At 37.6% G+C, this 11,565-nt stretch overlaps 1 non-coding gene across 1 annotated transcript; it reads left to right on the top strand.

The window, feature by feature from the left end:
- Positions 1–11,054: 11,054 nt before the first annotated feature.
- On the top strand, positions 11,055–11,126 carry trnah-gug (transfer RNA histidin (anticodon GUG)). The gene has a single exon. It is a non-coding gene; the product is annotated as a tRNA-His (tRNA).
- The last annotated feature ends 439 nt before the right edge of the window (positions 11,127–11,565 follow it).

Below are 11,565 nucleotides of genomic sequence, written 5' to 3'. Positions count from 1 at the left end.
TCTTTAGAAACATTGTCTTCATAATATTTGATGTATTTTGTTGGTATTTTACATGACAGTCCGTCAAGAAGTAGTGCATAATCGTGGTGTGGAGACAAAATGGATCAATGATTGGATGGAGAGAATTTAAAGCTGTATTTTCATTGACCATAAAATTTGGCATTATGAAAATCACTGCAATTTTGAAAAAAGCTCAAGTTTTCGTAGGATGACGAGGGTTTTTCATCTCTCATATTTTGAGATTTATTTCTCAAAATACATCTGTTTTGAGAAATAGATGTATTTCTCAAAACTGCAAGAGAAGCACCTTTTTGCATGAGTGACATGATCAACAACCAGATGTTACTACTTGCGCAAACCACAAAGAAGACAACAGGAAGTAGTTGGAGTGTGATGTCTATGCATGTTTTGTAACCATTTATGCTGTGAACAAACTTACTCACATGCATTCTTAGTTGCATTTCTTATTTAATAGAAACAACGAAATTGGAAAATTGTGGGTTTTTTATATTAGCAAAATATTCACAACGTTTTACACACATTTGTCATGGAGATGCAGCTTGTGAGCAGCAAATCACCAGTCTGCATAGGCATAACATCCTGAAGGACTGGTGTGGACATGTCCCCACCCACTCTGGCATGAAGGGGACAGTCCCCACCAATATTTCCTACACTTTTTTTTCTTTATGTGCCTGCATCTCTGTGCGGACAGTAACTGGCAGCAGCTGCAAGCCGTATTCAAAGCATTAACAGCCAGGTAATGCTTTTTAATAACCCTTGTTTTGTCTTGCGGGTCAAAAGTGACCCACTAGCATGTTTACCTGTAGAAAAAATACCCTAAACCATCTTTTTCCAACTTGTAATTTTATGACTTTTCCTAAATTGAGTCAGGAATATTAGTGGTCGGGGAAATGACACAATCAAGCAAAGAATCTGAAAAGGGGACGCAAAGTTTTGATATTAATTGTCAACACTGCAACAGCAAGATAACAAGGTCCAAAGGGATCACATTTCACAGGTCAGTAAAAAGCTTTAATTAAAATAAAGAAAGTGGAGAGTAGGTTAGTTATGCCAGCTTAACTTTTATCACCTTAGCATGTACTCTTGCTGCACAATTTGGAGTATTTAGGTCCAATTAACACAAAAATAAGGCGACCCACATATATTTTCTGACAGATAGTCAGGAGAGCAGGTGTTTAAATTAGCTAATCAACCACCGCTAGTGTTCAGGCGATCACTTCCTAATGATTGCAAAACGAAAATTCAAAAACATAAATCTGCAACAGACAAAGTGTTCTGTTAGTGTTTTTACTTTTTGTGGTTTTTTTAGTGTTAATCCCCGATGCACTTGGCAACGAGTCTGTTAAACGTTAAGCTGACAGACTGAGAAAAAAAATAATACAACCTCCGGTTTTTCTACATTTTTCTCCTGGACAAATTGCATAATTTGTTCGTAGAATGTGACAATATTCATAGCAGTCATCAAATAGGATGCAAATATAAATAGGAAATAACCTATTTATATTCATAAATAGTATTTATGAACTATATGTTCTATATTTCATAAAGCATATAGAGCCAACATTTGTTAAATATTAAACCATGGCTCCTACAGCGACAATTAAGTAAAATTTAATTATTGGTGAATATAAAAGAGAAATTTGCTTTGTTCTCTCTTGTATCTTTCCAGAACTGACAGAAACCAAACTATTCATTGATTGATATGCAGGGAGAATATATATTTTTATATATCCAAACAGATGCAATTTTTCTGAGTTTATAATCACTTTTAATTACATTTTTGCCCTCTTGCATTAAGAACAATTACACCACAGCATAAAAAGATTAAACAACTGTCCATGAAATATTCTCATTTTATCCATAAGATACTCTCATTTTGTGAATAGATGGCAGCACATTTACTGTCACTTTGAAGCCAAAATTCAGATGAAAAAGTGTTTCTGCTCAAAAGAATCTATCCAGGGTGCTCACATTGAATTTTTATAAAGTCTAATTGAAGATTTGCTTTTGAATAAGAACCACGACCACCCAAACTGGTACCAGATATGTCACTGCACTTTCACTATTGAAAGTCTGAGGAAGAACAGGGAAGCAAGCCACTTGGCCACGACCTCCTCTTATCTCCCCCCATGTTTCCTGTCTCCCTGTAAAACTAATCTTCAGCCAATTATTGCAGATGGAAAAAATCTTGAAAAATATTATATTTTGAGTAAAACTGACCTTCCTGTCATGTGCAACCAAAAAAAAAAAATGGAGCAACTTTTTAGTGTCATAAAAATACAATTTGCAGCTGCTTCAGTTTTATTATTAGGAGATGAAACATAAAAACAGACTCAGACCCTGAAGCCAGGATAATGCACAGATGATACGAGAAATAAATAATCGTAAAACCAAACATTAGAACTTGTCACATTTTTTTTTTGTGAATGTAAAATAAATGTCCATCCATCCATCCATATTCTGTTCACCCTTGTCCCTAATGGGGTCGGGAGGGTTGCTGGTGCCTATCTCCAGCTACGTTCCGGGCGAGAGGCGGGGTACACCCTGGACAGGTCGCCAGTCTGTCGCAGGGCAACACAGAGACATACAGGACAAACAACCATGCACACACACACTCACACCTAGGGAGAATTTAGAGAAACCAATTGACCTGACAGTCACGTTTTTGGACTGTGGGAGGAAGCCGGAGTACCCGGAGAGAACCCACGCATGCACAGGGAGAACATGCAAACTCCATGCAGAAAGACCCCGGCCGGGAATCGAACCCAGGACCTTCTTGCTGCAAGGCAACAGTGCTACCAACTGCGCCACTGTGCAGCCCCGTAAAATAAATGTGGCTGTGATTTTGTTCTCGATCTTCTCAGTTATGTTCCTATATTAACTGAAGTACACATCAATGCCATGACATAGTTACGTTATGGATTTTTGTCCTTCAGTAGAACTGTAAAGAATCTTCAGTGCAAAAACAAACACGGTGTGCCTTCTTTACAGTCATCACACACAAAAAAACAACAACAGGTATTTAAATCTGTGGGTATTATGTCTGGGGTACTTTTTTGGGAAACTTTTTTTTTCACTGAAGAATCGTCAACAAATTTTGCAAAATAAAGAATTTTCTAGTCCACACAGGTTCAACATTTTACAGACACTTATTCAACAAATATTTGGTTAATTGTCGCTTACCAAGATACAAATAAATGACACATTTTTAGTAAGAACCAGACACCAGGTATAGTTAACCTTTTACTTTCTATTTACGCAGAAAGATCGGTTCTTCTGTTTGATTTTCGTGAATCTCCTTCGTCTTCTCAAACTCCCAGTCGCCTGTTGCAGATGGTCAAATGTACTGAACCAGGTTCTGGTTCTGCCGGAGGTCTCTTCCTGTTGAACAGGAGTGTCTCCTCTAATCTGTCGCCACATGCATTCTCAGTATGAGAGATTGCTGTGAAGTCAAAGACACAATGTTCAGGAGAAGTGAATGTTGCAAATGGCTCATTACAATCTACTGAGTTTCGTTAAAAAAACTTTTAAAACTTGAATAATAAACTGAACTGATGGTACCGTGTGATAACTGGGATAAATTGTGATGTTTGTATGATTGAATTGAAATGACTTGTTTGTGAAATGCCTGGAGACAGCACTTTATGAACTAAATTAAATTAAATTGCTTGGGATTCTTTATTGAGTTGGAAAAATCAACTCTGACAAAGTTTCCTTAAACTCAAATAAAACCTAATTACGATGCCCAACAACAACCCAGAAGGCTCAAGTCTCCTCTGGACATCAACGTTAATCACTCCAAAGACTACAAAGATGTCGTAGATCTATTAAGGCTTTCTTTTTTTTCAAAAACATTTTAATCCATGTGAAAAGACACAGACAGCGGTTAAAGTGAAGCCATCGCTGTTACACCAAAACACGGCAGTTTATTTTCAGGTTCTCCGTCTTGGTGGTTTGGGGCTGGGTTTGGTTAGAGTCTGTTTGATATGCTCACTGTGTGAAAACACACCAGGAGCGGCGTGTGATGGCCGAGGCATCATGCACGTCCTTTAGGATTCAGCATGCAGGACTTCTCTTTTGTTGTCAGTAGCCCTGCATGCTGCATAATCAATATCATTCAAATGTTTCTACTATGTCTCTGTAAAAGAAGCACACAAATGATCTCTTAGAAAATTAAATGTCGTAGATTTGTTCAAGGAATTTTAAAGAATAAAATTAGAGAAATTGGCAAAAATTAAAAAGGGAAATTTTGTGCTTTTACAATATATTTTCGGGGACTAAAGCTGATTCATTGTACAGTTAGCAAATTTAACCCCTTGCAGAAGGACAAAAGAAAAACAAAATGGAAATAAAATAATTTTAATGTCATTAGAAACTCACACAGAGACTCCAATTGCATGTGTGTGTTACACACAAATCATTTTCAGACAAAAAGCTGACAACGTTGACTTTCCTCTGCATATGAGTGCATCATATTCCTCACCTTGTGCGACAGGTTTCTGTGTCAGCTCTGACGCTGAAACATGCTAGAGAAGACAGTGACAGGCAAGTTTTACTGTTAAATGGAGAGAGAGGCCAAAGTTTGCTTTAGCTTGTTTGGTTTAAGATTAGAGTTAAGTCGCTGTTTCTTAAACATTCTCCAGCAGACATAACGTTGACCCTTGGGGATCTTACCTGCAGTTAAATTTCTAATCATTCAAACCTCAAGTTTAGTTATTTTCAGTCATATCTGATGCTGGAAAATGAAGAGAAGGCAGATTACCGATGAAGTCTACGTTTGGGTCTCCTGGTTTTTCTTTCGCTGTTTTAAGCATGGCTGCAGCTGATGGATGTGAAAGAAGTTAAGCTGCCGTGCTAACCTCACTCCATGCTGTCAATATTTCTCTACAAGCTGCTGTGCTTTGCTTCACCCTGGATTATGTGTGAACTGTCTTTGCAAACAGATACTGACTCAGATTTAATGCTCACATCTGTCCTTTGGACTCTATTGTAGCACCATCTAAGGTAGTAATTGTGAAACATTCTTTAACAATCTTTTAGGTCGATACAAGGTTTCTGAGTACCGCCATCTTTACACACATTTTTGAATTTCACTATATTTTCTCATGTTATAAAAAATTAAATGAATCATTCTTCGGCGCTGGGTGCAGGTCAGAAATGCAGACCAAACAGACAGCTGACCAGTTCAGGTCATTTTCTCTATTTAAGCCCAAGAATATGTATCACTGGCAGATCTAGATTTGAACAGTTTTTTTTCAACCAAGGTTATATTTTTGGTATGAATCTCTCAGAACATAACATAATATAAAATGAGACGAGTTCTTAACAAAACATGAACCTATAATTAATTTGCAAAAATCAAAGTGCTAATTTTGTCAAACTTCTCAGAAATTACAATCAGACTTAAAATATCCAGAAATATGAAATGCTGCTCATTTTTAAATAGATGTAAAATTCCAGTTGTCAGTATTGGAAGTCATATTTCATCTTACAAAGTGTACTGCCACCAGAAGAAGATAAAAATTATATTTACAGCCTGTTGTCATGAACACCTGCAAACATGTGTGTTTGAAAGCTTTCCCCTGAGAATCAAAAGCTAAACATGTTTCAATTGTGAGTGCTTGTAATTTCCATCATTCAAACTGGAAACCAGTCCGAATCAACCATTCCATCCCCAAAACAGGTCGACAGACCCCTCCAGACTGCGGTTGAGATGGGGTGTGCTTTTTTACAGCACGATCTGTCTTGAGTGTCTCAGGCCAAATCCTATTTTTATGGCTTGCTTATACATTCCTGCTGCAAATCGTTTACATACCGAGGCAGGAGCCGTCCTAAATCAGCTGGCAGCTCCGCGCAGCTGGGACAAGGTGGAAACCTTGTCATCGGCTCGCTCTACCAACGATTAATGAACTTCAAATTAAGATAATAACATCTTGTGACCCAGGCCGGTGGATTACATCACTTGCACGGAAATTCAATTTTGGTACTTGTCACTCCATGTCAAGCTTGCTTCAGCGGGTTTGGCTCACCTTGGCGTTTTTTTTCCTCTCAGATTTATTTACAGAGTGCTCTTGTGCCCGTTCATGAAACTGCTGGCTTGTTTTCTCATCCTCTCTGCTTCCTTCTGCACCGTTCAACTGGAGTAGGAGTGGATCTATAATGAGTGAAGGAGTTAGTGGGTGATGACTCTGCCATTCAGTGAGCTAATACAATCTGTGCCAGTGTTTTTGGCCAAAGACCCCAAAGTGCAGCCACACAAATCCTCTGTTACCTCCTCTGCTTTAAAAGCTTGTTTTATTCATGTTAACAGCTCATAAATGGCCGCCCACCGACTTTGCAAAAACAAACTAAGGCCCTTCAGTTTTATATGATGCATTCTGTTGCGGTGCCCATCCATATTTTTTTGTATTGAATAAAAGTTGAGCCCAGGAATAGGAGTGTGTTCATTAATGTCATAGTTAGTAGAGGAAACAGCTGCCTTTGTTTTGTCAGACTGTGATCATATAACAACTGGAGGGCTGCACAATTGTAATAAATGTGTTTTACAAGCATTTCATTAACAATTACAATAGAAAACTATAGAAGCAGACCTTTTCTCAATAAGTCTTTTACATTTTTTCAAATTTTTACTTCTCCGTTGGAACTAACATTATTCTACATTATATTAATGTACCAACATTTCATCCGTTTAATGAAATAAAAGTGATGGGTCGCAATATTAATGACAAATCAGTTTGAAGGATGAGTTATTTTATTATCAGGACCCTGTCTTACAAATATTAGGTAAGTGGGTATTTTGATCAAATCATAATTTTTAGGCATATTTTATGATTCCAAGAAGGATAGATTTAAAGTTTTAAGTTATTTATAATTTTGACTTTAACAGATTAAAATTAAAAAATAACATGAGGAAATGTGTTTCTCACTTAGTTGCGTAATAATTATGTCCAATAATTGTGCTCATGTACATATTCTTCTAAAAATCCCAAAACCTCACTTCTACTTGCTTAAATATTCATGTTTGAGGTTTATTAATATGTTTAGATTAACCAAGAGCACTGTAGTTGATGTTTAATGAATATAGCCACTTGCCTAATAATTTTATTTTATTGTGACATGCTGTCACCCAATGTGCCCTCCACAGCGTCAGGAGTTAGTGGCTTACAAGTTTCTCTTACAGGTGAATTATTATACAAAATTCACATTTTACAGTGTTTTGTTTTTACTTCTATTCATGTTTCTACTGATTCTGAAAACAGCCCAATTGCTTAAAAAACACCCAGCTTTTTCTAGGCAATAGCTTAAAGCTTTCTGGTGTGAGAAGAATGAGCTGTTTCAAAAAAAGTCCCATTTGTAAATAAAAAAAAGGTCACATGTGTAGCTCCAGCCCATTTGGAGCTACACTGTACAATGTTTTGTTGTTGTACAGTGCATATACTGTGACTTACCTGTGACTCATCATCTAAGAATAATTTTATGCAAAAAATGTAATGAAAATGCTTTATATAGTTCATAAAACCTGTTCATGGAGCATAGCCGGTCACCTGAAGGTCAGCCCAGAGGGAGAAAAGCCCACACTGATTTACTCTCTTATACAGTTCAGAAGGTTTCTTCTGCACTAGAACTGAGGCGTCTCTTTAAACTGTCATATTTCCTACATGAAATACTGTGCTGTACATTTGCATACAATGTGTTTTTGCTATGTTGTAGCTAATTTAAGGCCTAAATCTTTAAGTTTCTGTTTGTCTGAGTGGTGGTACTGGTTACCCACTAGTGCCTACTAACCAAAAAGGGTGGGACCAAAACAACAACCAGGTAGATTTTCAGAGTTTCTGCTTCATTATTCAACTGGATCTTGTCTTTCATTTCATTGGATACTGCAGACTGTGATATTGATTTGAACTGATCTGAGTCCGGAGGTTCCAGGTCTTGTCTGTGTCATGGGAGGCATAACAGCTTAAGATTTAAAAATGAAAGAGCTGTCAGTCATGCTGGACACATATAGTATTCTTTAAAACAAAGATAAAGAGCAATCATTCATGGTTTACTATAACTCTTTTTATGCCAAACCATAAATAAGTAAAACAGAGGATGAAGAGCTCAGCTCAGGAATTCAAAAACTGCTCCATAGCCATGAGCGCAGGCCGGCATGATATTCCCAGATGTCCGCCTACCAGCAGTTCAGTCACTTAATACAAATTGTTAGTTTCTGTTTTGCTCCCACAACTCCAACCCCACTACTGAGAAAACTTGGTTCAATTTGTGAGAAATAAAGAAAAACTCATCACTGGTGGGATTTGAAAATCAGCTCAGAGGCACCAGTGATTCTCTCATTCTTTTACTGGGATCCCCATTAGTTGCAGCTCCCTCTATCCATCCATCCTGGGGTCAATGTATTCAACATAAACGACCAGGCATACACAACATGCATGAATCATAATAAATTCAAAATCAAAAATGACTACCAGTATAATCAAATCAGAATCAGAACGTCTTTATTGTTATTGAACAGGAGCCCAACAAAATTTCATTTCAGTCCATAACAGCATAAGACATGGGAAGACCGGAGCCTGAGGCCGACAAGACAAAAACAACACAGAGGCCATACATCACAACAAATCAATTACAACATAATAAAAAACATTCTCATTCACTTCCTTATGTATACATATGGAAAAACATACACAATCAATATAAGAAGATGTAGCATTAAGAAGAACCATTCAGTAAAGCTGTTTTTCTTGTAAATACCTTCTTGAAGTTGTTTGAAAATCATTTTTCTGATGTATCGCCAGTATATTTTTAAAGAGTTCCATGTGAACATAAGTCTATATGAGACGGCATCTTTGTTTGGAGGTATAAATCTAACTTCGATTGTATGTCTAGTTTGTAATCATGTAAATTAGAATTAAAAAACAATTCAGAATGTATAATCTTTGTTTTGAAATTCTAATGTTTCATGAGTAATATTTAAAAAAATAAACCAGAATTCAACCAGGACAATCTAATACACATCATACTAACATTTCCTCTTAAAGTACATCTAGAAAACCTATCCTTCTAATCCAGGTGTCAGATTCTCTCATTATGTTCACCAAAATATCAAAACCAAAAGGTCAAAGGTCTCATTACCATCACCCTGATTAGATTGTCAATCAAATCAACACTTGAAAGAGACAAAATCTTAATATTACTTCCACTCAATTGAAACATGTTGATAATGTTAAAAGGTTTTTTTAAACCTACTTCTGCCAGGTGATTGAACAGTTTTGGCCTAAATTTTAGAAACAATAGAATCTAAAAGCATTTTAGCTGTTTATGTTGATTACATATGCAATGTTTGCTCAGCTCTCCAGAGATCTGTTGGGTTCAGCAGAACCTTTAACTGCATCCAATATCCTGCAGAGGCGAAACAGATCCTGAGATTGTTTAGTCACAGCACTTTGATGTGTGTGATCCAGCATTGCCACAAATAAAGATCCTCAAGTGGTCGTGTCTTTACAGTTTATGTTATGTAAAATATGTGCATATTTTACAAAACATGTATTTTGTCCTATCCCACTGGGAAAAACCCCCCAAATAATTCCATTAACAGAAATAAAACATATTATAAATCTTTTCGCCTTGTTTGTTTTACTTTTACACCAGTTTTCTACCCTCCCTTTAACTCCCTCTACGCCTTTCCAGCTGTTTCAGTGACGTAAGAAAGACTAGAAGTTTTAAATTTTACATTCACGCCTTCGCTTTCTTCCCACTCATCCCTCCTCTTTCCCTCCTGCATCTTTGCCTCACCTCCAGCAGTATTGCTTTTTTTTCCTTGCATGTGGGAGCCAAAGAAATAGTTCTTAAAAGTCTTATGAGTGAAAAGGATGTTACCTCATTAAAGAAGCGGCCATAAATCTGTCTTGCTCCTCAGCAGCACCGCCGCACATCTGGCCATTCACTCCAGCCACTCATTGTTTCTCATTCTCACTGACCTCCGGATGGGATTTATGGCCGGTTCTGCCGATGTCTTGTGTTGTTTGGTTCCCCGTTTGCAATCTCATGCTAGTAGCATCCCAACTGATGTTTGGGCTTCTAGCCAAAGTGTAATCCCGTCTGTATCAAGGCGGTGTGAGATGATCTCTTGTGAAATGCGCTCACGTTGGCTATGAACTGCTTCTGTCTTGGACGGTTTACCCCGGAGATAACCGGAATGTAACCTGGAGGAATAAATGTTGTGATTCTGGGTGTCTTCTGCCGACCTTGGCTTTTATTTAACAACCACCAGCATGGTGGTCTGATTGCAGTTTGATACAAGAGTGCCGCCTTTCTCACAACATTGTAGGTGGCTTTAGTCTCTCCTATTTATAGCATTTTTATGGCTTCAGAAAAGATGACTTTCAGGAAGATGGTGTTCAATCCATCTGGAAAACTAGAATCTCTCTCCTCCCTCCATTGTTGTTTACATATGTGTTGTTGACTGTTTGGTATGTATTATACATGAGTTGTCCTCACACTCAAAGCATTACGTGTCACATAAGTAACAGCAAGACATAAGAAAATAACAAATATATCTTTTAAAAATGATAAAAACAGTAAAGTACAGTGATTTAGGTAAGTAATGGTGTAGAAAGTAAAGGAATGTCGTCCATCATTATGGCAACAATGTTTTAAGTGCACAAGCCACAGCAGCAGAAAGGAAGTAGCATTTACTTTCTGGCTCACCTTAGAATGATGGTCTGTGAAACGTTCAGCTCAACATCATGCAACACAAACACAATATCTGGGTTATGAAATGCTGCCCCGCAGTCCCAGCTTCCTATTTAGCTGAAACCTTTAAAATTCACTAGTATTTGTTACTGAAGTATCAATTAATTCTTGATGTGTTTAATCAATCACTCAATCAATCAATGGATTTTGTTTGCATAGCACATCTCAGCCCTTGGTCACTGGTTCAACTCCGGCTCGAAGGATTCCTTTTCTCTTTTCTCAAAATCTTCAGAGGAAAGGTTTGTTAAGTGTGGCTGACAAGAGAGACAGTCAAGTGAGAAGCCGTGATTGTATAGTGGTTAGTACTCTGCATTGTGGCCGCAGCAACCCCGGTTCGAATCCGGGTCATGGCATGTGGGGCGAAAGCAGAGCGGCGCAGAGGAAGCGTGCTGAGCCCATAACCCAAAGACCAATTTATTGAAACCATCCTCGGCTACACTAACCTTTTCACAATACATTCAATGTGGTTGATGAAAACAAAAAACATCATAAACACATCAGACAATCACCAATTGTGAAAAAAGTTATAGACATTGCATTTAGTCAAATTTCATGATTAAAATCATCAATACACATCCAGTAAGTTGGTCTGTGTTCCATTTAATATGGTTCACAAGCAACTCTACACATGGACATTTAGCCTTGATTTAAAGGAACTCAGTGTTTCAGCTGTTTTGTAGTTTTCTGGAAGTTTAATCCAGATTTGTGGTGTATAGAAGTTGAATGCTGCTTCTCTGTGTTTGGTTCTGGGGATGCAGAGCAGACCAGAACCAGAAGACCTGAGTTGATACA

This window comes from Xiphophorus couchianus, chromosome 11 (genome assembly GCF_001444195.1).
Source record: "Xiphophorus couchianus chromosome 11, X_couchianus-1.0, whole genome shotgun sequence".
NCBI classification, from domain to species: Eukaryota; Metazoa; Chordata; class Actinopteri; order Cyprinodontiformes; family Poeciliidae; genus Xiphophorus; species Xiphophorus couchianus.
The sequence above is the reverse complement of the archived record's forward strand: the minus strand, read 5'-3'. Positions and strand labels throughout refer to the sequence as shown.